Raw genomic sequence first — 24,702 nt, 5'->3', positions numbered from 1 at the left:
ACATTTATCAGTGATAGTATACTGGTAAATTTGGATGAACCTAACAACTACAAGGAAGCCATGGCAGGCCCTGAGTCTGCGAAATGGAAGGAGGCTATGGACAACGAGATACAGTCCATGTATGAAAATCAAGTTTGGAACTTGGTTGACAATGTACCGGGTCGTAAGGCATTCGGGTGCTAATGGATCTTCAAGAAGAAGACCGACATGGATGGGAAAGTACACACATATAAGGCACTATTGGTTTCAAAGGGCTTTACTCAAACTCCTGGAGTTGACTATGACGAGACCTTCTCACCAGTAGCGAAGATTAAATCTATATGGGTTATGCTAGCCATAGCTGCATTTCATGATTATGAAATATGGAAAATGGATGTCAAAACCGCTTTCCTTAATGGGAAGTTGGCTGAAAATGTTTAAATGAGTCAGCCAGTGGATTTTGTCAATGCAAAGTACCCTAATAGAGTGTGTAAGCTTGAGAAATCCATTTATGCATTGAAACAAGCATCTCGCAGATGGAATCTTTGTTTCGATGAAAAAGTCAAAGAGTTTGGATTTTCGAGAAGTGAGGACGAGTCCTGTGTATATGTCAAAGCTAGTGGGAGTATAGTATTGTATGTGGATGCCATACTGCTCATAGGATACGACATCCCAACCTTGTAGGAGGTTAAGTCCTGGCTTGGGAAGTGTTTTTCTATGAAGGACCTTGGGGAAGCTACTTACATTCTAGGGATAAGGATATTGAGAAATAGGAGTAAAAGACTAATAGGACTTAGTCAAAGTACCTACTTGGACAAAGTGTTGAAACGTTTCAGCATGGAGAACTCCAAGAAAGGAGAATTACCTATCCAGAGCAATACCAAACTGAGTAAGACTCAGAGTCCGAGTACAGATGCCGAAATAGTAGAAATGAGTCGAATACCATATGCTTCCGCCGTTGCCTCGATCATGTATGCTATGACATGTACTCGCCCTGATGTAGCCTTTGCTTTGAGCATGGTTAGTAGATATCAAGGGAATCCTGGTAAAGCTCACTGGACTGCGGTAAAGAACATTCTTAAGTACATGCAGACGACTAAGGACGGGGTCCTTACCCTAGGTGGGAGTGATGACTTGAGAGTGATAGGGTATAGTGCGCCAGCTTTCAGACCGACAGAGATAATTTCCGCTCTGAGTCGGGCTAGGTATTTACCTTAAATGGAGGAGAAGTAACTTGGAAAATTTGCAAACAGGGGACTGTAGCTGATTCAACGTGCGAACCAGAGTACATAGCAGCAAGTGAAGCGTCGAAGGAGGCAATATGGCTAAAGAACTTCATCGGAGACCTTGGAGTTGTACCAGCTGTAAAGAAGCCTATGGAGATTTTCTGTGACAATGAGGGTGTGGTCGCCTTAGCCAAGGAACCAAGGGATCATGGCAGATCCAGGCACATCGACATAAAATATCACTTCATAAGACATCGAGTAGAAGAAGGACTCCTCGTAATGAAGGGGTTATTATCAGAGGAGAACCCAACATATCCCCTTACGAAGGGACTAAGTAGGGTTAAGCACTTGCAACACGCGAGGAGTATCGAGCCGAAGGACGATATTAGTTTTAATGATTAGATAGATATTTAGAAACTTGTAATAGCTAAAATGTAATTGACATTTGATGATTGAATAAAAGGAGTTTTATTTATAAGTAAAGTTACTATCTTGTGTCAATTGTTTACTATTGTTTCAATTTTTGCATGTTTTGACTTCCAGAATAATAAGATTATTCAAACCATCCACAGTCGATCATACATTGGAAGTAGGTTATGAAAGTAGACTGTCATGAATGGGTTTTTGTAAGATTGTCTAAGGTGCTAGACATAGAAAAGTTTGCTACAAGCATTCATGAGTGCTCCTGAAATAAGATTTGAGTATTGGATTAAACCCACGCTCACATGAATCACTTCATGGAATTTTTCACGAGTGATTGTGAGACGATAATAACGTATAATCTTCAAACCAAGTAATTTGATGTTATAAAACGTGCTATTGTGTATGATTTAACAAGTAATTAGTACAAGCATATAAGTCGAAGTTTATCTGTTCCTTTTATCCTAAGAGGAATAAAAGCGATATCTTGGGCCCCTCGATGATTTTGTTTTGACTTATGTGCCGAGCCCGGTCAGGACTCAATTGATGTGTTCAATTAAGTTCTATGTCAAACAAGTAAGAAATCGGGAAACAAACTGCTGGACAATAAGTATGACTATGTTCCATGTATTTTTCCGCATGATATATTGAAGAACAGAGGATTATATGATCCCTTAGCTAAATGGTGTGTCAGGATTCGACAGCGGCTTTAGAGAGCTACGATTGCTAATCGTATTTTGAAGTTTCATTTGCAATTATAGTTATTAGACTTATCCAAGTAGGAGACTGTTGGATTAGGTGTCTAAGCCCATAACTATAATTGGTATGTACTTGACCCGAAAGTAGCATGGTCCATTTGGGTTGTAATTCACTGGAACAATTTGATAGGATGAATATTTGAGAAAGAGGTTATTTGTAATTTATTAATATATTATAAGTATAATATATTAATTGAGAAATCACATTATTTAATTAGTATTGATCAAGAATTAATTTGGAATTAATTTATTGATCAAAAGAGACTGACTAAATTTACGGGGATTGATTAGGTAAATCAATAATACTTATAGTTTGGACCAATGATCCATGTTGATTAGGGTTGGACTAAACCTTTATGAGAGTCCATGAAGGCTTAGCCCAAAAGGCCTATGAAATATGAAGAGTCATGGTGAATTAGGGTTTGCATGGATGAAACCCTAGGCTATAAAAGTAACCCCTCATCCCTAAAATTTGTTCATGCATTCTAAAGAAGAATACTAGCCGATTTGTGCTTCCTAGCCTCTCACTCACATGCCTCCTTTTGTTCTTGGTGTGTTGTGAAACATTTGAGGCATCACACTTGGGGTGCTAAGCTCTTAAAGGTCAAATAAAAACAAGCTACAACAAGAGGTAATCTTCTAACTAGTTTTTATGATTCATATATATCAAGTTGTATGCTAGTTTAGGCTTCATGCTTTGGAAAAACAATATTGCATGTATAATTAGAGAAAACTTAGATCCAAAGCATTAGGGTTGTATGTGCACCATAGGGATGTTAGAGTACATAAAACCCATCAGTTGGAGCCTGAGCTTTGAGGTGGTCGAATAAAGTGGCAAGGATGGAAAGCATTTCATCAAGCTTATTGTTCGGAATATCCACTATATTCCATTAGGCTCGGAGGAGTTTGATGAGAACTTGCTACATAATGAGATTCATCTCATATTTCTTCTTGATCTCCTTCTCCATCCTCTGAATCTGCTTTTCATGCCTGACATGAGTTTGTTTTATTAGCTCGTTGGTGGTGTTGATCATGTCATCATGCACTTTCAGCATGGTGGTGATTGTGTTGAGGTAATGATCAAGACTTGAGTTGTATTTTTGCTCAGCCTCCTCAATGGTGTGCTTGAGTCGGAGGGAGATGAGTTGATTCAGCTGTTGTTCAATTTCTTCATCCGAGGGCCCTGGTTTGTTGACATCCGAGAGGGAGAGGAGAATTTCATCGAGCTTAGTGTCGAGACCAGACACTTTGGCATCAATTTTTGAGTCAAGTTGGGCAACCGACTTGACTAAAGATTCAACCTTGGAGACTGAAGTAGACATGTTGTCTCGGAGTTCCAACAAGAAAAAGGGATCATGATAATTTTCAGCTGATGATCTCGTGTCCAAGGTGGAACTCTCAGAATTGGCTTTATCACTCTCTTAATGGATTGGAGGTTCGGAAGGGCCAGAATTGTTGGCAGTGGTTGTTTGATAATCCTTGGGAGGATTGGATTCTGTTTCACCTCCAAGAGTGTATTAAACGTGGTCATCGACTTGGATTTCTTCATCAACAGGCTCTGATGAAGAGGATGAAAGACCGAAGTCATAAATGGGCCTTGATGAAGATGGCTTCTGAAGAAGGTGAAAGGAGGAGCAGCAATGGAAACACAATCGTCATCGAACATAAATTCTGATGAATGTTCCTCATCAGGATCTAAATGTAATGCATCATGGTGGGAAGACTTGGGAATGTTGTCTTGATGGGTCTCTCTTGATGCAAACTCTAGGTCGGTGACATCATCAGATGGAGGAACAAAAGGAGTATTGCTTTGAATTGCTCGATTTCTCATAGAGATGAGAGTTGATTCCACTTGAGATCTAGTGAGCTCCGGATGCCTGGTGTGAGCTCTACTAACAAAGTCTAAGTAGTCGGGATCGTTAGTACCTGATCGTCCTCTACGTGAGCCATGTATCAGACCAATTGAGGCTTCCGAGGTTGGAGGGACTACCCCAGTTTCGGAAAGCTTAGGATCCGAGACAGTGGTCTCGAATTATGCATGTGCAGAAGAAGAAGGGGGGTATCCGAGATGACTCGTCGGTGTGTTCCAGGTGGGTGGAAGGAACTTTTTTCAACACCGACATCACCTTGTTTGGAAGGTGAGGGTGGATCATGGGGATACTCCATCTGAGTGTGTGCACGTGTTTTTGGAACTCCGAAGGGTACTTCAGAAGAGTGGGAAGGTGGGGTGAGAGGATGACCAGATTCAATCTGAATGTCTTTGATAGATTCCTTTTGAGAGAAAGTATCGAAATTGGCTCTCTTTTTGGCTTTTGGTTTTGAGGGAGAGGTCTTTCTTTTGGCTGCCTTCTTTTTCTTTCCACCAATCTAGACTGGCTTGGCCACATCCGATGTGGGATCAGTAGAGATAGGGGTAGATTGTGTAGGATTGTACACAACCGAAGTCTCTAAATGGTGTGTCAAATTAAGAGACTCGGATGGTAGAGTGGCCAACATGTGTTCAAGCAGTCTACATATAGGTTCGAAAGATGCCTGGTTCGGAAGGTGATAAGTATTAATAGCTTTAAAGGTCAGAAATACCTCTTTCAGAATGGTGTCGAATGGAATTGGTTCACGCCTCTCTCGGTAGAGTTGTTGAATGGTAAGAGCCCAGAATCTCGGACTCGAAATATCTAGAGGCTTTCTCTTCACAGCAAACTTCCGAAAGTCTTGCCACAAGACTTCGGTCACGTCGATAGTGTTCGTCTTTCCGGAGTAGATGTTGTAGACGAAGTAGAGCCAATCTTTGCTCATTGTGTCTGTTCCTCCATGTTTCCCTGAGAGACCTCGAAGGATGAGGTGCATGAGTATTGTCCATAGTCCAGGAACTGTAGATTTATTGAACTTTTTCGCCTTGAATTCTTCTGCATATCCAATGTGGTTGAGAAACGTCTGAAATTCTTCATATGATGGTTCTTGAACTTTGAAACCCTCAGGGTTTTCTAGAATCCCAATAGCCCTTAGGCACGTTTGTTTTGGGACTGGTACAATTCGATCTCCTGTAATTCTAATCTCTAAGACTCCATCTTCAATCTTGATTATGTCAAAGGCGGTGTGAAGGAGATGAAGTGGAATTGGTGGATCAGGGATCTTTGTGAAAGGAACAACAATGGGATGACAATATATGAACTCGATCATAACCCGGATGGACTCGTCATAGTCCATTGGATCCAAGGAAAACAGTTAAGTGGTATCACGAAGGAATGGTTCAGTAGAAGATGATGAAGCAGAATCCTTGGAGGATTTCTTCTTGGGAGCAATTTTAGAGATTTTTGGAGCATTTTGTGAGGAAGCCATTGTTGCAGGTTATGAGTGCTCGAAGAACAGTTTGCAAAGAGAGAGAGAGAGAGAGAGAGAGAGAGAGAGAGATGAAAGTGATGAGTGCGTAAAAGGTATCAAATGGTTTGAGTGTGCCTTTTATAGGGTGAGGGAAGGTGGGTTGGCTTAAAAGAAAAAGTAATTATTATACCTGGATAAGGAAATGGAGCGCATTAAATGTGTTGCCACATTTCATATGAGTTGACCTGCAAGGACGAAAGAATACAATGGCAAGACGTGCAACATGGAAACCATCGTTTGATTGAAAAGATGTTTACTTTATTGAGACGTATGCAAAAAGGTGCGAGTTTTAAGGATTAAAGGATTATCATCATTAACAAAATAACCGTTTGAGTTATTAAGAAAAACATTTCAGAAATAATGAAAACCATTTTGAACTTCTTTTCAAGAAAAAGATCTCCGAGCAAGGAAGTTCCGAGATGAATTTTCAAAGTGATTTCGAAGCATGAAGGTTCCGGGATGGATTGTTATGCAAACTCTATATATATATATATATATATATATATATATATATATATATATATATATATATATATATATATATATATATATATATATATATAAGTAAAAAAACGAGGTTTTATTAAAGATATAAAGATTCAAATGCACTCAAAATTAATACCGGTTATTAAAATTGAATTGCGTCAAATCATATAAAAACTAGCTTTTTATATAGAACCTTTAAAAGTGATTTTTTTTTTGAGAATTGATACCATGGTTTATTATATGCATGTAATAACCATGATATCATATAAGTTAAAAAAATCACCATTTTAAACTTATAATGGAGTATTTCAAAATTTGTCGTTATTAACAATTTTATAAAACCGGGTTTTATTTTTAAAATAATAATTTGATACATCTTTTGTCCTATTTTGAAAAACCCAAACTCCATGTGATGTTTATTTTCTCAAAAATTATTTTAACATGCGAAAAACTAATTTATCAACCACACATAATAATTGCATAAAATAAACAACACAAACATTCATAAAAAAGATAGGTGCATAAACATGGCCAACTAATGACATTGTTTGTGAGCCAACACAAAATTTCAAGTCCATTCCTAAAGGGACATTTAAAGGGACCAAAAGTCTTCTTGTAATGTTGTTGTAGAAGCTCCTACTTAAGTACACCCATTGCTTGCAAAAGATTTGAAGGGCTTCTTTAAAGGAAAAAATCTCAGCTTTCATGACACCTTTCAGAAAGTATCATCTTTCTGTTCAGCACATGTGTAGGATTCATGACACTTTTCAGAAAGTGTCATCTTTCTGCCCAGCACATGTTGAACTCGAAATTTTGCCAGTTTTTCTTAAAAAAATGGTTCCAACTTCATTTCTTGTTACATATTTGTACAAATAAATTATTTCTAAAAACTAATCTAATACTTTACAAAAATACACAAGAAAAGCTAATCTATTTAATTATTACACACCATATGAATAAATAAATTATTGCAACCATTTTATAAAACAACCAACAGAAAAACACAACAAACACAATGGTCATTGGCTAGTTCATGCACATCATATACATCAACATACACATAGAACAACCTTTGTTTTTCTAGTATTTGATCATGTTGTAAGCATGTCATAGGATACTAATAGAATACATGGTTAAGTCATTGGATGACTAAGAGAGCATTCTAAGAGTACTTTAGAAGAACTAAGAGAATGTATATGAGACAATCAGTTTAGAAAGGATATTTATGGAAAGAGCTACACAAGTTGTTAATTTCTAAACAAATATAAATAATTATGAATCCGATTTTGTCTTCATTATGGAATGAAGGGTAAATCTTGTTGGAATGAGGTCCAAGCAAAACATAATGACATCATCTACTACAAAATAAGAATACACTACTTTAGAAGTTGAGTTCAAATATGATTCGATGAATGAGATCATTGAAAAACTATGTTGATTTATGTCATTCAAGGATCACATAGAAATCTTTGTGACTTCGAGAGTATACTTAATCAAGCTAAGAGACTTTATGTCATGAAAGAACACCAATTATATTCTCCAAGAAATTTAACTATACTTAGCGTAAAGTTAAGTATGGAGATGATAGTATTCACAGAATTCACAGAAATTAAATTTTGTCAGATCCATTGATAAAGTCATTCTTTTCAGCTAAGTATGAGTGGTCACACTTTAGCTATAAGACTTTATTATGCTAGAAATAGGTTTTTGATTTGGATTTGGTATTTGGATATTGGAACTATTAGATAATGTTATGATATATTGGGATATAGTCATGACATTAATACTTGTTGTGTTCTATATTAACAAGTTTAATCCATGAATGATGTTATTATTCTAAAAGTTGATAGTCGATTGTAATTGTGGGAACAATTATGAAGTAAGACTAATATGAATTGGATTGGTTGACTCTCACTAGATGAAAGTAGGCAAGTGGTTGTAACCTAGTTTCATAGGTACTTGTCAGAGAACTAATATTGAACTGACTCACATCAAGATCATTTCATGGATCGCTATCATGAATGATACATTATTAAAAAGGTACTATCTATGTATCCTTAACACCTGAGATACATAGTGGGACTTAAGTGTAGGGAGTACTATGCTTTGATATGGTCAAATGTTGTTCCTTAACAGGACAGTTATAAAAGCCATTTTCAGGTATGGTGTGAATTGTGCAAGAGGCTTATGTAGTCAAGATGGGAATTATTCCTCTTATGTGTTGAGAGTTAGACATCTAAGGCGTCTTACGAAAAGTTGAACAACCAATGAGATTGATCGCGATCCGTATCTCATGTTCAACATGATGTCTGTAACAAAGGGACAACTGATAAACTTATATTATGCACCAATTATAGTTTTGACCTTTTGGGAATTGGGCGTTGATAAAATGGCACAAAGTCGTATGTTGATGGGGGCAGTGAAATGTTGCTAGACGTTCACCAGTGTCTATATCAGTCTAATATGAGTCTTATGCAAGTGGGAGATTGAAAGGTCTAGTATGGTCAAGAATCATAGTAAAGTGAGATTGCTAATTAACATATGATACTAATGGGTCACACTAACAACTTGATATAATTGATTATTTATTAGAAATTGATTTTAATAAATATTCAACAAAACTCTTTTAATTTAATTGGAAATTATTTATTTCATGGGAATAATAATTTTCAATAGCAAGTAATATTATATAATTCATATGATATGAATCAATAAGTTATGTATAACTTTTTGGACTAGTTGAAACCCTTTGACTTTTACTGAAAAGACAAAGTTTATATTTTATAAACCCTGAGTTTATAGAATTTAAACTAACTCTTCTCTTTTATATACATTTTTCGGAAATTGATGAAAAGGAAGAAAGGTATGGCTTTTCCATTAGTTTATTCAAAAGAAATCAAGCATGGGAGACATGGGGACATATGTGCTTAAAGTCTTAAGACCTAATGGTTAATACTTTCACTTTATGCATATAAATAAGAGGCTTGTATTCTTGAAAGATTGGCTCATTTCTTTCCTCTTAAAACCGTAACATGCTTAGAGCATGTTACTCTCTCCCTTTTGTTCTTTTTTCTTCAAGAACACTTGCATCTTCATGCCTTCTTTAAGTTCATATTGGTTACGAACTTAAAGCTTAAGGGTTTAAGAGTTTTGGACTAGAATCTACATCAAGTTGAGTCATTGTTGGTGTCTCAAAGGTTCCACATTCTTCATCAACTTCCAAGCCTCCCAAGAGGACCCAAAGAACTACAAAGGTTGTTATTTCTTCACCTCTTCTCTGGTTGGTATTTTATAACTTGCTAGAAGATCCTTGGTGGAAATAAAATGTTTATGTTATTTTAAAAATTAAAGTCTTCCGTTGCCATATTTTTCTAGTTTATGAAACTATTTTTGAACTAAATCCCAAGAAAGACAACATCGAGAATCATTTCTGTAAATGAAAATATGGTGTTGTTGATTATAAGACATCATGGGAATAGAGACTTATGAATATGTCCCTTGTTCTTGAGCTCAACGAAAGAGAGAGAGAGAGAGAGAGAGAGAGAGAGAGAGAGAGAGAGAGATGAAAGTGATGAGTGCGTAAAAGGTATCAAATGGTTTGAGTGTGCCTTTTATAGGGTGAAGGAAGGTGAGTTGGGTTAAAAGAAAACATAATTTTTATACCCGGATAAGGAAATGGAGCGCATTAAATGTGTTGCTACATTTGGTATGAGTCGACCTGCAAGGACGAAAGAATACAATGGCAAGACGTGCAAAATGGAAACCATTATTTGATTGAAAAGATGTTTACTTTATTGAGACGTGTGCAAAAAGGTGCGAGTTTTAAGGATTAAAGGATTATCATCATTAAAAAATAACCGTTTGAGTTATTAAGAAAAACATTTCAGAAATAATGAAAACCATTTTGAACTTCTTTTCAAGAAAAAGATCTCCGAGCAAGGAAGTTCCGAGATGAATTTTCAAAGTGATTTCGAAGCATGAAGGTTCCGAGATGGATTGTTATGCAAACTCTATATATATAAGTAAAAAAATGAGGTTTTATTAAAGATATAAAAGATTCAAATGCACTCAAAATTAATACCGGTTATTAAAATTGAATTGCGTCAAATTATATAAAAACTAGCTTTTTATATAGAACCTTTAAAAGTGATTTTCTTTTGAGAATTGATACCATGGTTTATTATATGCATGTAATAACCATGATATCATATAAGTTAAAAAAATCACCATTTTAAACTTATAATGGAGTATTTCAAAATTTGTCGTTATTAACAATTTTATAAAACCGGGTTTTATTTTTAAAATAATAATTTGATACATCTTTTGTCTAATTTTGAAAAATCCAAACTCCATGTGATGTTTATTTTCTCAAAAAGTATTTTAACATGCGAAAAACTAATTTATCAACCACACATAATAATTGCATAAAATAAACAACACAAACATTCATAAAAAAGATATGTGCATAAACATGGCCAACTAATGACATTGTTTGTGAGCCAACACAAAATTTCAAGTCCATTCCTAAAGGGACATTTAAAGGGACCAAAAGTCTTCTTGTAATGTTGTTGTAGAAGCTCCCACTTAAGTACACCCATTGCTTGCAAAAGATTTGAAGGGCTTCTTTAAGGAAAAAATCTCAGCTTTCATGACACCTTTCAGAAAGTATCATCTTTCTGTTCAGCACATGTTCAGCACATGTGTAGCATTCATGACACTTTTCAGAAAGTGTCATCTTTCTGCCCAGCACATGTTGAACTCGAAATTTTGCCCTTTTTTCTTGAAAAAATGGCTCCAACTTCATTTCTTGTTACATATTTGTACAAATAAATTATTTCTAAAAACTAATCTATTACTTTACAAAAATACACAAGAAAAGCTAATCTATTTAATTATTACACACCATATGAATAAATAAATTATTGCAACCATTTTATAAAACAACCAACAGAACAACACAATAAACACAATGGTCATTGGCTAGTTTATGCACATCATATACATCAACATACACATAGAACAACCTTTGTTTTTCTAGTATTTGATCATGTTGTAAGCATGTCATAGGATACTAATTGAATACATGGTTAAGTCATTGGATGACTAAGAGAGCATTCTAAGAGTACTTTAGAAGAACTAAGAGAATGTATATGAGACAATCAGTTTAGAAAGGATATTTATGGAAAGAGCTACACAAGATGTTAATTTCTAAACAAATATAAATAATTATGAATCCGATTTTGTCTTCATTATGGAATGAAGGGTAAATCTTGTTGGAATGAGGTCCAAGCAAAACATAATGACATCATCTACTACAAAATAAGAATACACTACTTTAGAAGTTGAGTTCAAATATGATTCGATGAATGAGATCATTGAAAAACTATGTTGATTTATGTCATTCAAGGATCACATAGAAATCTTTGTGACTTCAAGAGTATACTTAATCAAGCTAAGAGACTTTATGTCATGAAAGAACACCAATTATATTCTCCAAGAAATTTAACTATACTTAGCGTAAAGTTAAGTATGGAGATGATAGTATTCACAGAATTCGCACAAATTAAATTTTGTCAGATCCATTGATAAAGTCATTCTTTTCAGCTAAGTATGAGTGGTCACACTTTAGCTATAAGACTTTATTATGCTAGAAATAGGTTTTTGATTTGGATTTGGTATTTGGATATTGGAACTATTAGATAATGTTATGATATATTGGGATATAGTCATGACATTAATACTTGTTGTGTTCTATATTAACAAGTTTAATCCATGAATGATGTTATTATTCTAATAGTTGATAGTCGGTTGTAATTGTGGGAACAATTATGAAGTAAGACTAATATGAATTGGATTGGTTGACTCTCACTAGATGAAAGTAGGCAAGTGGTTGTAACCTAGTTTCATAGGTACTTGTCAGAGAACTAATATTGAACTGACTCACATCAAGATCATCTCATGGATCGCTATCATGAATGATACATTATTAAAAAGGTACTATCTTTGTATCCTTAACACCTGAGATACATAGTGGGACTTAAGTGTAGGGAGTACTATGCTTTGATATGGTCAAATGTTGTTCCTTAACAGGGCAGTTATAAAAGCCATTTTCAGGTATGGTGTGAATTGTGCAAGAGGCTTATGTAGTCAAGATGGGAATTATTCCTCTTATGTTGAGAGTTAGACATCTAAGGCGCCTTACCAAAAGTTGAACAACCAATGAGATTGATCGCGATCCGTATCTCATGTTCAACATGATGTCTGTAGCAAAGGGAAAACTGATAAACTTACATTATACACCAATTATAGTTTTGAGCTTTTTGGGAATTGGGCGTTGATAAAATAGCACAAAGTCGTATGTTGATGGGGGCAGTGAAATGTTGCTAGACGTTCACCAGTGTCTATATCAGTCTAATATGAGTCTTATGCAAGTGGGAGATTGAAAGGTCTAGTATGGTCAAGAATCATAGTAAAGTGATATTGCTAATTAACATATGATACTAATGGGTCACACTAACAACTTGATATAATTGATTATTTATTAGAAATTGATTTTAATAAATATTCAACAAAACTCTTTTAATTTAATTGGAAATTATTTATTTCATGGAAATAATAATTTTCATTAGCAAGTAATATTACATAATTCATATGGTATGAATCAATAAGTTATGTACAACTTTTTGGACTAGTTGAAACCCTTTTGACTTTTACTGAAAAGACAAAGTTTATATTTTATAAACAGTGAGTTTATAGAATTTAAACTAACTCTTCTCTTTTATATACATTTTTCGGAAATTGATGAAAAGGAAGAAAGGTATGGCTTTTCCAGTAGTTTATTCAAACGAAATCAAGCATGGGAGACATGGGGACATATGTGCTTAAAGTCTTAAGACCTAATGGTTAATACTTTCACTTTATGCATATAAATAAGAGGCTTGTATTCTTGAAAGATTGGCTCATTTCTTTCCTCTTAAAACCGTAACATGCTTAGAGCATGTTACTCTCTCCCTTTTGATCTATGGAAGACTACAAAGGTTTTCGAGTAGAGTGTTCCTAACTCTAAACCTAAGTACTTACCATATATATAGGGTACATCACATACCAAAAACTACAAGGAGTAGACGTTAAAAGTGAAACTTCTAAAATGTCTTGTAAATAGATACTATAACGAAAGTCCTTAAACTTCTTCTATTTACCGACGAGAAACATAATGACACAACTTTTGACTACTCACAACTACTTTCTACTCTACATTCTCCCCCTTTGTGAGAATAGTCGAAACTTTAAGCTAGTATCTTCAACGCATGTAGCAACTCCTTCCTGATCTCCATATACCAGAGAATATTTCGGACCTCCACCTTTTCTTTATTTTTGTTCTTTTTGTAGTTGTTGATACGAAGTAAAATGTTCGTAAAAAATGAGAGTTGGTGTATCTCTCAATATCATTGTTTTGGAAAAGGTACTTTGTCAAGACTCCCTTTTTGTTCTTCCCTTGGAAAACAGCTCCAAATGGTTTATAGATGATTTACCCATATTCAAACTCTTCTACATTTAACTTCCTTTTCAGTAAAGATTTAGGCATTTTCGAGGTTTTCTTGATTGCCATGGCAATATGTATGTATGTATATATATATATATATATATATATATATATATATATATATATATATATATATATTGACTGCCAAATAATCATAGTAGCAATCGATGTAGGCTTTAATATGACTATAATAATTGATGAAAGCTTTTCTTTTTTCCTCAGAAATTTGAGAAGGATCAACATTACTCAAAATCTTCGAGATATGATTAGATCATTAAGATTCATCAATGGGAACTCTGCAATGGTAAACTCAAAAGTCACATTATTAGCTCGCACCACAGAATAACGAAAATTATGCATCAGCCCTTCGAACAAGACATCAGGAACAATGGAGACAGCGCTAACAATCTTCACCAAAGACCAAACCTCCTATTCACTTTTACCCAGGACTACATGATAGAAAATCTTCAGTCTTTTGTATTCTTCTTTGTCCTTGAAACTTTCAGCGAGTTTGAGTTGACTGAAAGTGAACATCGGATGATTTATTGGGAAATAAGCTTATTGAAGTCAGAGTTCTCGATGTCATAGATTTTCTTAGGTCTCTTCATAAACTCATCAACCTTGTCAAGCGCAACAATTTCTATGGTTTAATAACACCAAGCCTTGTAGGGATCAACCTTGTTCAATCATGGTGGATCTTTCACCCTTTGATTCATTATGTTGTTCACTTGCCTTTACCTTTCGATTTCAACCTCTTGTTATCTTCTCTTCTATTGTATGGAAGGTTCAACATGAATACCCTTCACTTTGTTTTTTTGGTCGATTGTTGAGGATGTTTTGACAATAGCAGAACTCGAACCTCCCTCACCAATCAAAGTTTCTTTCTTCTGCAATTGCGACCAATCCACATTTGCTTGAGAAACATTCATTGTTGTTGTTGTTACTATTGATGAAACTGGTTTCATTGGTTTCATTGTAGGAATTTGAGTGGAAAAAACTTTCCCCACAACTACACATGTATCTTTGCCAGATCCCTTTGAATAACCAACACCTCTTTCTGCCCGTAGCGAGACATGCACAAAATGTGGAGCATACGTTCGTAAGAGAAGAACCATATTCAAGATTGGAGCCAACTCTGCTTTGAAACTTGACTGAATAGTCAAAACCATTGCAAAAATAGAATCTTGAGAGATAGAAGATTAAGACGAAAGATCAACTTTTGACAAATTTTCTTTAAAATCAGAAAGACACTTTTCAATCTTCTCAAAACCTTTGTCATCCTTTTCAGTCTTCACCTTGATACTGTCAGAATAATCCCTTGTTAAAAGAAGTAAGATCTTCTATCAATCGATTTGTTGCACTTGCCACTACATCAACCTTTTTATTCACCAAAACACAGTAGTTATCAAATTTCTAAACCTCTTTGAAGATCAAGTCTCTAAGCTTGTAAATCTTTAACTCAAGAGACACTTTCAAATCAGACACCATCATTTCAAAAATTGCATGACGCTCTTTCGCAACATTACGTAATTTGGAAATCTCATAATCAAAAGTATGAGACTAATTTACCATTCTCTCATTATTTTTCTTATCATCATTTTCAATCAAAGTTTTCAAACGATATTCATGAGCTTTCAATAAGTATTCGACCTCAATACCACTCATAGAGGTCTTTCCAGCAATATTACTCAAAAATTAAAGAATGAAATTCATCTTGCAATTAGAAATTTTACACTGTTTACCTGACATGATTGCCTCATCAGGTACATAATCTTCTCTAGGATTGAACTGTATATCAAGAAATGAAACCATCATATCATCATCTGCTTCGTCTGTAGGAACAATCTTCTCAACCTTAGTGGATTGAGATGAGAATAAGGTAGTGATTGGTTCTTGCATCACAACAGAAAAAGTAAGAGAAACTATTGTAGTATGTGTAGGTGGAATGACAAATGTTTCTGGTCGTGAAGTTGGTGGTGGTGGTGGAACAACAGTTGTTTCGATAGTTATTGTACATGTGGTTGTTGTTTTGATAGTTTGCATCCCATCACCCATGTTAACATTTGTGTCCTTATCAGATAAGTTCACATTGATGTTTGAAGTTTCATCCTCCACCTTATTGGACTTCGAATGCGAAACCTCAGGTGGTGTGACTTTTATCTTCTTAGGGATTAATGTACTAGGTTGTTCACCAAAATTGATGTTTACATCCGTATTAGATACGTGTGCATTGACATCAGGAGTACTTGTCTCCTCGAAAGTCGATTTGATAGAGGTATCCTTCCTTGGTGAAATATAAAATGAACCACCTATATCTATATGTATGACATCGCTATCATGATCAGAATCCATAACATTCTTCATTTGATCCTCAACAGGAGTAGGCTTTCGCTTCTTCAACTTTTGCACAACTTCTAAAGCCTATCACTTTTTGGATGCTAGAGAACTCGGAGTCGAAACCTCTTGAATCCTAACTCCCCTCGTTGTAAATTGAAATTTATTAATCTTATTTGAAACTCCCTTTTTAACAGTAGTTTCGTCTTCTGGTGTGATAGTTTCTGCCATAGGAGTAGGAATCTCCTTAGCAACTTTATCTGCTTGTGTCTCTACTCGCTTTTTAGTTGGTTTTGTGGATTTAAACTCAAAATTTTTCTCAGTAGTATTTTTCATCGTTCTCTTGAGCACCCGTTCCTGTCTTTGTGAGTATTGCCTGCTTTACCACTTCTTCATCAACTAGCTTAGGTTTCGCAACTGGCTCCTTCTTTGTCTTTCCTTTCGTTACTTTAGATGATCCCTCTACACCTTGAGAAGTAACTATTTAAGGAAAAATAGTAGTGGGATTATAATCCATAGAAGCTCGATACGCAATCAAAAACTGATTAGTAGGATTCACCAAGTTAAGCATCGAATCAGGAATTCGAGCAACCGTTGGAAAAACCCTAGCATGATCAAAAATATTCTTCAGAATAGTCATTGGAGAAAATTCAGCAACATCAACATGAGAAGGAACAAGAATACCTTCTTGCATATACACCTCCTTCAAAATCAAGCCCCAAAACCTAACACACTAACTCCATTTGTCATCTTAGAATGAAAAATCGAATTCCCAAATTCCGCCCATGACATTGATGCGTAATCAACATTTAACCTATAGTACAACCAAGTCATAACAGATTAAACCTCAAACTTTGCTTTATCCAATCCAGAACTTCGTCCTATCAACCATCATAGAGTAATTCCCAATAAAAAAAACTCCAAACACTTGGTTGATTCGACTTTCTGATATGACTGATAGCCGAAAGAGTAGGTTGATGAACCATCTCATTGAACGTATGGATGACTTGATTAGTAGTGACTTCATAAAATGTACCTGTATATGGTAAATTCAGGATTTTAGAAAATTTCTTATGTGTATGTTTCTTCATCTTGTTGGACATTAACTAGAACGTAACAATTTTAGTTGTCTTGTTGTACACAACTATGGAAGCAGCCAAAGACAACCATTGCATTGGAATATCAAATGAAGATGATAATACATAAGAAAGAATAGATTCATTCAATACTTGCACTAACATTTGTAGTTCTTCAGGATACACACTGATTGAAGGATAAATCCATAGATTGTTGTGTTTAATAATCATCATAAGTTTTCGTCATATTAGTGTTGAATTGATCAACAACATGTTGTTCAGCAACCATTGTAAGCAAGTGAGAGAGAATTATGTAAGAGAACTTGCGATGAACAAATAGGGATTTTACATGATTTCTGGAAAGGTAAAGTTGTAATTGGAATGATCAAATTCCTTAAATAACCAGTGTGAAATTTGAATTCAAACGTTACCCAATGGTATAACGCCACATGAAAAGTAGGTTACTGAACCGTCACCACATAAAAACTGCCATGTGTAAAAGTGATGATCACTTTTTTCCTCGACCCATGAGAAAATATGGAACCATCACAACAAAATTAAACCGTCATTAGTTTTGACACTGAACAAGAACATTTCGTCGATATGGAGGATGGGCTCATTCACTTACGGGAAGGATTAGCGAAATCATTTTCCAAACATGCGAAATCTAGGTCTGAGTTGGTAATACCTAAAACCTCAAGGATTTCAGTGCTTAAGTGTGCCAAAAGATAAGATAGAATCAAGTTCAGAAAATTTTGGACATAGCGATATCAAAGAATCTTTTATATAAAAGCAGATAGATACCAGGAAAAGAGACGCTTCATTCGTCATCAAGAGAGATGTCGAACTGCTTGTGTGGTTTCTCGTGAATTACAATCGAAAACTCATTGAGGAGTAACGAAAGGCCTCTTTTAACAAGGTTAATGGGTGGCTTCATTTTTCACACAAATTCACATCTTAACATAAGTGTAAATAATTTTGCAAAAATACTTGGATGACTAGTGTAGTCAAGAACAAGTAAGCTTGGAAAAATTTGAAGTAACGAAAGATAGAGAAAATTTTTTGAACGGAATCTTATTTCATGAAAATTGAAAAACTGTATCTATTGGGAAGAAATGACTTGGGATGATTACATTTCATTAAGATCACGCAAAGGAAATGAAAATGAGATTTTGAACATCGAAAGTGGTACAGCGAAACAAATGTTTCGTGAAAATCTTGAACATAAAATGTTCACCGTCAGTTCGTTAGTTCGTTAAGTTGAGGTTTGTTGGGTTTCACCTTCATCACGGAAAAATGATTTAGGATCATAAACACATATATGTGACATTCCTATATACTGGTTGGTTTCAACCAGAGATGTCTTGGGCATGTGTCATTGTGTGTGATCGTGTTAGACATTTTTGGTGAAAAAGATTGGATGCGAAAGATAGCTCGTTGACTATTGTGAATACAACCTAATTGGGAAGAAACTTTTGTATGAAAATTTTCATTAACGCTTTCTACACAAAGAGTTTGTGAGGCTTGTGGACAACATGTTGCTGCATGCTTCTACGGACACCTATCTAGTACAAAAGTTTCGTATCATACCAGTTCCCTGTGGATCTTCTCATTTGGCATGCTAAAGTGAAACACGTTGTGAAAATGGTCATCCTAGAAAAATAAGGAAAATATTTTTGTGTTTGCAATTGTTCCAAAATAAATTTCAAACATAACGAAAATCTTTTTAGATTTCTGTATATTTATAAAGAAAAGAAAAAATAAGAAAATCTTTTTGGATTTTTGAATTTTATAAAGAACAGACAAAAATAAGAAAATCTTTTTGGATTTTGAATTTTATAAAGAAAAGACCAAAAATAAGAATTTTTTTTTTGGATTTTTGAGTTTATATAGGAAAGACAAAAAATAAGAAAAGGATATTACCAATATTGGTTAATTTTTAAAGATAACAAATATTTCGCACACGAACCAATGCTTTCTTATCTCCAAAGTGATTTCCGATAATCAAGCGCTCACCAAAGATATGTATTCCGCATCAAGAGACTAACCTCGTACCTTAGTTGCAACCTTACGATCGACGAATTAGAGAGAAGTCGAATGTGAAGGCATGCGAATGTTTAATGTGAACAGTAACCGCTAAACGAAAATTAGACAAGTAATGAAATTTAGTTAAAACAAACGAAAGTTATTCCAATTAGCGAAAGTTAGATCAACAAAGAAAATTTAATCCCACAATCGAAAGTAAGTCCAACACATTCATATATCAAATCCAAGAAAAATTATGTAGAATAAAGAACATAACAAACTTCCATCATTCCCAACCCATTTAAAATTCTTAAAGAACGATTTTTCGTCCAATAGTTTTGTAAAAATATTAGCAAGCTGATTAGTTCTTTTAAGAAAATGAACTTCAATATGTCCATCTTCAACATGATCTTTGATGAAGTGGTACCGAAGAGCAATATGTTTAGTTTTGGAATGTTGAACTGGATTATGACATATGCGAATTACGCCTTGAGAATCACAATATAATGAAATTTTCTTCATGTTAATCGCATAGTCACGTAGTTGGCTTTGGATCCATATCACTTGAGATGTGCAAGCCGTAGTAGCAATGTATGCAACCTCAGCTCTCAAAATCGATACAAACGTCTGCTTTATCGACTGCCAACTCACAAGTTTCCTATCGAAGAATTGACATCCTCTGGTAGTGCTCTTTCGATCTAATTGAAAACCCCTAGGTACGCATCTAAGAAATCTTGAATGAAAAAACATGTTTTCGACTGATACCACAGTCCTAAAGTCTTTGTACCATGTAGATAGCGAAATATATTTTTCACTATATTATGATGAGGTTCTATTGGATTTACTTGATACCTGGCACAAATACTCACAGAAAACATTATATCAGGTCGACTTGTAGTTAAATACAAAAGTGAACCAATCATGCATCTATATGTTTTGAGATCAACAACAAGCTTATCCAACGAAGGACTTAAGCGAGTGCCTACTGCCATGGAAACTTTAGCTTTCGTGCAATTCATCATTCGAAATCTCTCAAGCAGGTTTCGTGTATAATTTTCTTGATTAATGAAAATTGCTTCCCTAATTTGACGAATATTTAATCCCAAGAAATGATTTATTTTCCCCATCATGCTCATTTCGAATTGACTCTTCATTAGATCCTACAAATCCTTTGATAACGAAGGGTCAGTCGAACCAAATATAATGACATCGACATAAATTTGAACGAGTATCAGATGATCCGCTACTTTCTTACGAAATAAAATGGGATCAACTAATCCTTGCATAAATTTTGCGGTTTTCAAAAAATTGGTAAGAGTCACATACCAAGCACATGGTGCCTGTTTTAACCCATAAACTGCCATGTCAAGGATATAGCAATGGTCAGGATACTTATCATTAACAAATCCAGGTGGATGTTCGATATATACTGTCTGTTCAAGAACACCATTAAGGAATGCACAATTTACATCCATCTTGTAGACTTCGAAATCCCTATGAGCTGCATAAGCCATAAAAATTCGCACAACCTCGAGTCTTGCGACAGGGGCGAAGGTTTCTTCATAATCAATTCCATCTTGTTGACAATAAGCTTTTACGACAAATCTAGCTTTGTTTCGTATAATATTTCCCTCTTTGTCCATTTTATTTCTAAAACCCCATTTGAGACCAACAATCAAAACATCATCAAGTTTAGGAATTAACCTCCAAACTTTGTTTCGTTCAAATTCAGCCAACTCATATTGCATTGCAACAACCCAATCAGGATATTCTAATGCATTCTTGACTATTTTTGGTTCAATTTTCGAAATAAAGACATTAAACATACAAAATTCCTGATGAACATTTAGAACCTCATTTTTGGATCGAATCTTTGCTCGTGTTAGAACACCCGAACTTGGATCGCCAAGAATTTGTTCTTTTGGATGATCCCTGGTCCATTTCTCCATTGGAGGAAAGGAAGGATCAAAATCCAAATGTGCATCCTCATATGCCTCCTCTGCTTCTGATAATTCATCTAAAATAGAAATATTGTCACTAGTATCATGAAATTCTTTACCTTGATCATCATCATCATGATTCGTTGCACTTGGTTCCCTCTCAACACCAACTTGAGTAGTCAATAGATCCCCCTCAACATTAACATGGGAGTTCAATAACTCCCCCTCAACCTAAGATTGAGAAATTGAAACTTTTTCTTTCGTTATCAGGTGAAGAAATCAAGTGCTCCCCCTCCACTTGACCATTCATCGAATTATGTGTTCTTTCGACATTGACTCTTGAGGTTGATGATGAATCTGTTTCATTTTTCTTTATTAGTGAGTGTAGAATAATTTGAGTGTTTTGATGCCTATGGAACTTGATTATCTTCAATATTGACCTCAACATCAATTGCTCTTTCAGGAATACCAAAAATTAAATCATTATCAATATCGAAAGTAAGCATTTGCTCAGATACTTCATCTGTTTCAGAAGTTATCGATTTCTTCGAAAATTCTTGTTTAATCCTCTTGACATAATAATCGTCAAATGTGAGATTGAATGTTTCTATAACTTTTCATGTTCTCTTTTTCAACACACTATAAGCAATAGAGTTGTGAGAATATCCTAAGAAAACTCCTTCATTAGGTTTTTTCTGAATTTTTGAAAGATTATCTTTGAGATTCATTATGAAACATCTGCAGCCAAAACATGAAAATATTTAACATTAGGTTTCCTTTTGTTAATGATTTCATAAGGTGTGATCTTGAAACGAAGATGAATAAAAGAATGATTTTGCGTAAAGCAAGCTGCCGAAACTGTTTCTACCCAAAAAGTATTATGGAAAATTCGCATATGTATGCATCATCTTAACCACTTTACACAAGGAATGATTCCTCCTTTTGACAACACCATTTTGTTGTGGTGTGTAAGGAGACAAAAAGTTGTGTGAAATTCCCAGTTCATTAAAAAACGAATCTAAAATTCGATTTTTGAACTCAATTGCATTGTTCCTCTTTATCTTACGAACTTTCTTTTTCAAACTTACTTCAATGTTTTTGATAAATTGATCATCACTTGAGTTGTTTCCAATTTCTGTCTACGAAAGAAAACCCAAGTAAATTGTGAAAAAATCATTAATAATAACAAGTATGTACTTCTTCTTATTAGGAGACTCAACAGTTGAAGGACCACACAAGTCTATATGAAGAAGTTCCAACGGTTCAATGATCTGTAAATCAAAAGTTATTGGATGACCCTGACGATGTTGTTTTCTATGTTCAAAAGCTGCACATAATGAATCATTGTGAAACTTTAAAACAGGTAAACCACAAACAAGATCATTAAGAACAAGTTTGTTTAGATTTTTAAAGTTAAGATGAGAAAGTATTCTATGCCAAAGCCAACTGAGGTCAGATGAAACTTTCGACAGTAAGCACACAGAAGGTATGCCTACTATAGGTGTCATACCCAAAGTGAACACATCACCCTTTCGCTTTGACTTCAACAATACTTCATTTCTCTCTTTGTTCGAGAGAATGCTTCCTTCCTCATTAAAAAATATTTGATTCCTAGTTCCTACCAGGAGTTAAGATACACTTATGAGGTTATGCTTTAACCCTTCGACATAAGCTACTCGTTTCACTGTGAAATTTCCATTCGTAACTTTCCCATATCCTTTGACTTTTCACTTTTGATTGTTTCCAAACTTCACTACTCCAACATTCTCCAACAAATGAAAATCTCTCAAATTTTCCTTCCGCCCAGTCATGTGACGCGAGCATCCACTATCGATATACCGGTTTTCGGCATATTGTTCTTCACATAGTACATGCAATCAATTTGAGAAATTTAGGTCCCCCGAGACCTTTTGGGTCCTTGTACATTAGCTTGGAATGTATTGCGCAACAAAGAACTATAAATCCAATTTCAAACTTTGGTTTTAATTTTGTCAATTAAGTCAACTTTGTCAGCTTTAGGCATTGATATGTATTCATGCAATGGCGAAGTTTCAACTTTGAGTTTCCCTTTTTCAACCTTTCCTTGAGACACATCAACTTTCGTTGCTTTGACTTCCTTCCAATGTGACACTTTTGACACTGATTCTTGAGAAGAAGTACATCCATTCAAGGATTCATTGAAGTAATTCTCATAATATTCTTGGACTTGTGCTTGAGAATACATTGTCGACTGGAATTTTCTTCCTTTTCCCTCCAATTGATGACTAAAATTTTTCGTTCTATTTTTGGCTTTGACGAAAGATACTTTTGACTTGTGCTTCAAATCAGGATTTGGAAATTTTGGATCATCAGGTGTGAATGGAAGATATTTTGTGAAATTCATTTGTGAAGATAGATTTTGTGGTCGTTGTTGAAAACGATTTTGATATCGATTTTGATAACCAAAATGAGAATCCTTTTGAAAAACTTTTTGATTTTGAGAAAAATTCCTTTGATTATTGTTCTGAAAGTGTTTTTGTGGTTTAATTCCATTATGTTGAAAACCATTCATCTTTTGAACATTTTTCTCATCATAATTTTGATGGAAACTTTCTTGAACATTCTGTTGAACAGGATTTGAAAATTTCTCATTCTTTTTCTCAATTGCTTTGTGAACAACATTTGCTTTTGGTGAAAAACCACTTTTATTACCAATAGTCATTTGTCTATTTCTCAAATTACTTTGAGAGAAATGTTTTGAAGTATGAATTTTTGATGTTTGTGAAAACTTCTTTTCAGGTTTTTGTTTATTCTTGTATCTCAAAAACTTTTCTTTCTGCTTTTCTTTTTGTAGCTTCCAAAAAGCCTTGTTTTGTTCTTTCATTCCAGAAATTTCGTTTTTCAAATCTGATTTATTAACTTCTTTCTCTTGATTTGGAAAATTTTTATTTAGATTTTTGAAAGATTTATCATGTGAAACTGGATTTTCCTTATTTTTGAAATCATGAGCTTTTGCCTTTTGATTACTAAAATCATTAGGGAAAAATTTCTCACTGATTTTTTCAATTTTACTTTCGGCAGTTGGTTTTTCTGTTTTCACGACCCAAACTTTGTTCGAGTTCTTTTCATTCTCATTGTAAAATGATTTTGGACTCTTTTGTCGTTGAAAAACATGTGATATTTTGTTTAAATTGTTTTCCTCCATATTTTGATTTAAAGAAAAACCTTCATCAATCACATTTTGATTGTCCTCTTTCAACAATTTGTTTATTTTGGTATCAAAATTATCAGCATTTCCTTTCATCACAAACAGTTGATTTGGAAGACCCTTCATGTACGAAGGATAAATAACTATATTTGTTTCCAAGTAATGTTTTCCTTTGTTATTCAAAATTTTTGTGAATTCTTCTGTATCATCATACACTTGAGCTTCCATAACCCGAGGAATTTTTGTTTCACAAGAATCATCGTCACTATCACTTTCGTTATTTGTAACATCCCCAACAATAACTTTTTCTTTTATGAGAATCACAAGTTTTTGTTGTCAAATAAGACTCA

Source organism: Lactuca virosa, chromosome 2 (genome assembly GCF_052849685.1).
Source record: "Lactuca virosa cultivar CGN04683 chromosome 2, Lactuca_virosa_CGN04683_v6, whole genome shotgun sequence".
In the NCBI taxonomy this organism is placed as follows: Eukaryota; Viridiplantae; Streptophyta; class Magnoliopsida; order Asterales; family Asteraceae; genus Lactuca; species Lactuca virosa.
This window is presented reverse-complemented; position numbering follows the sequence as displayed.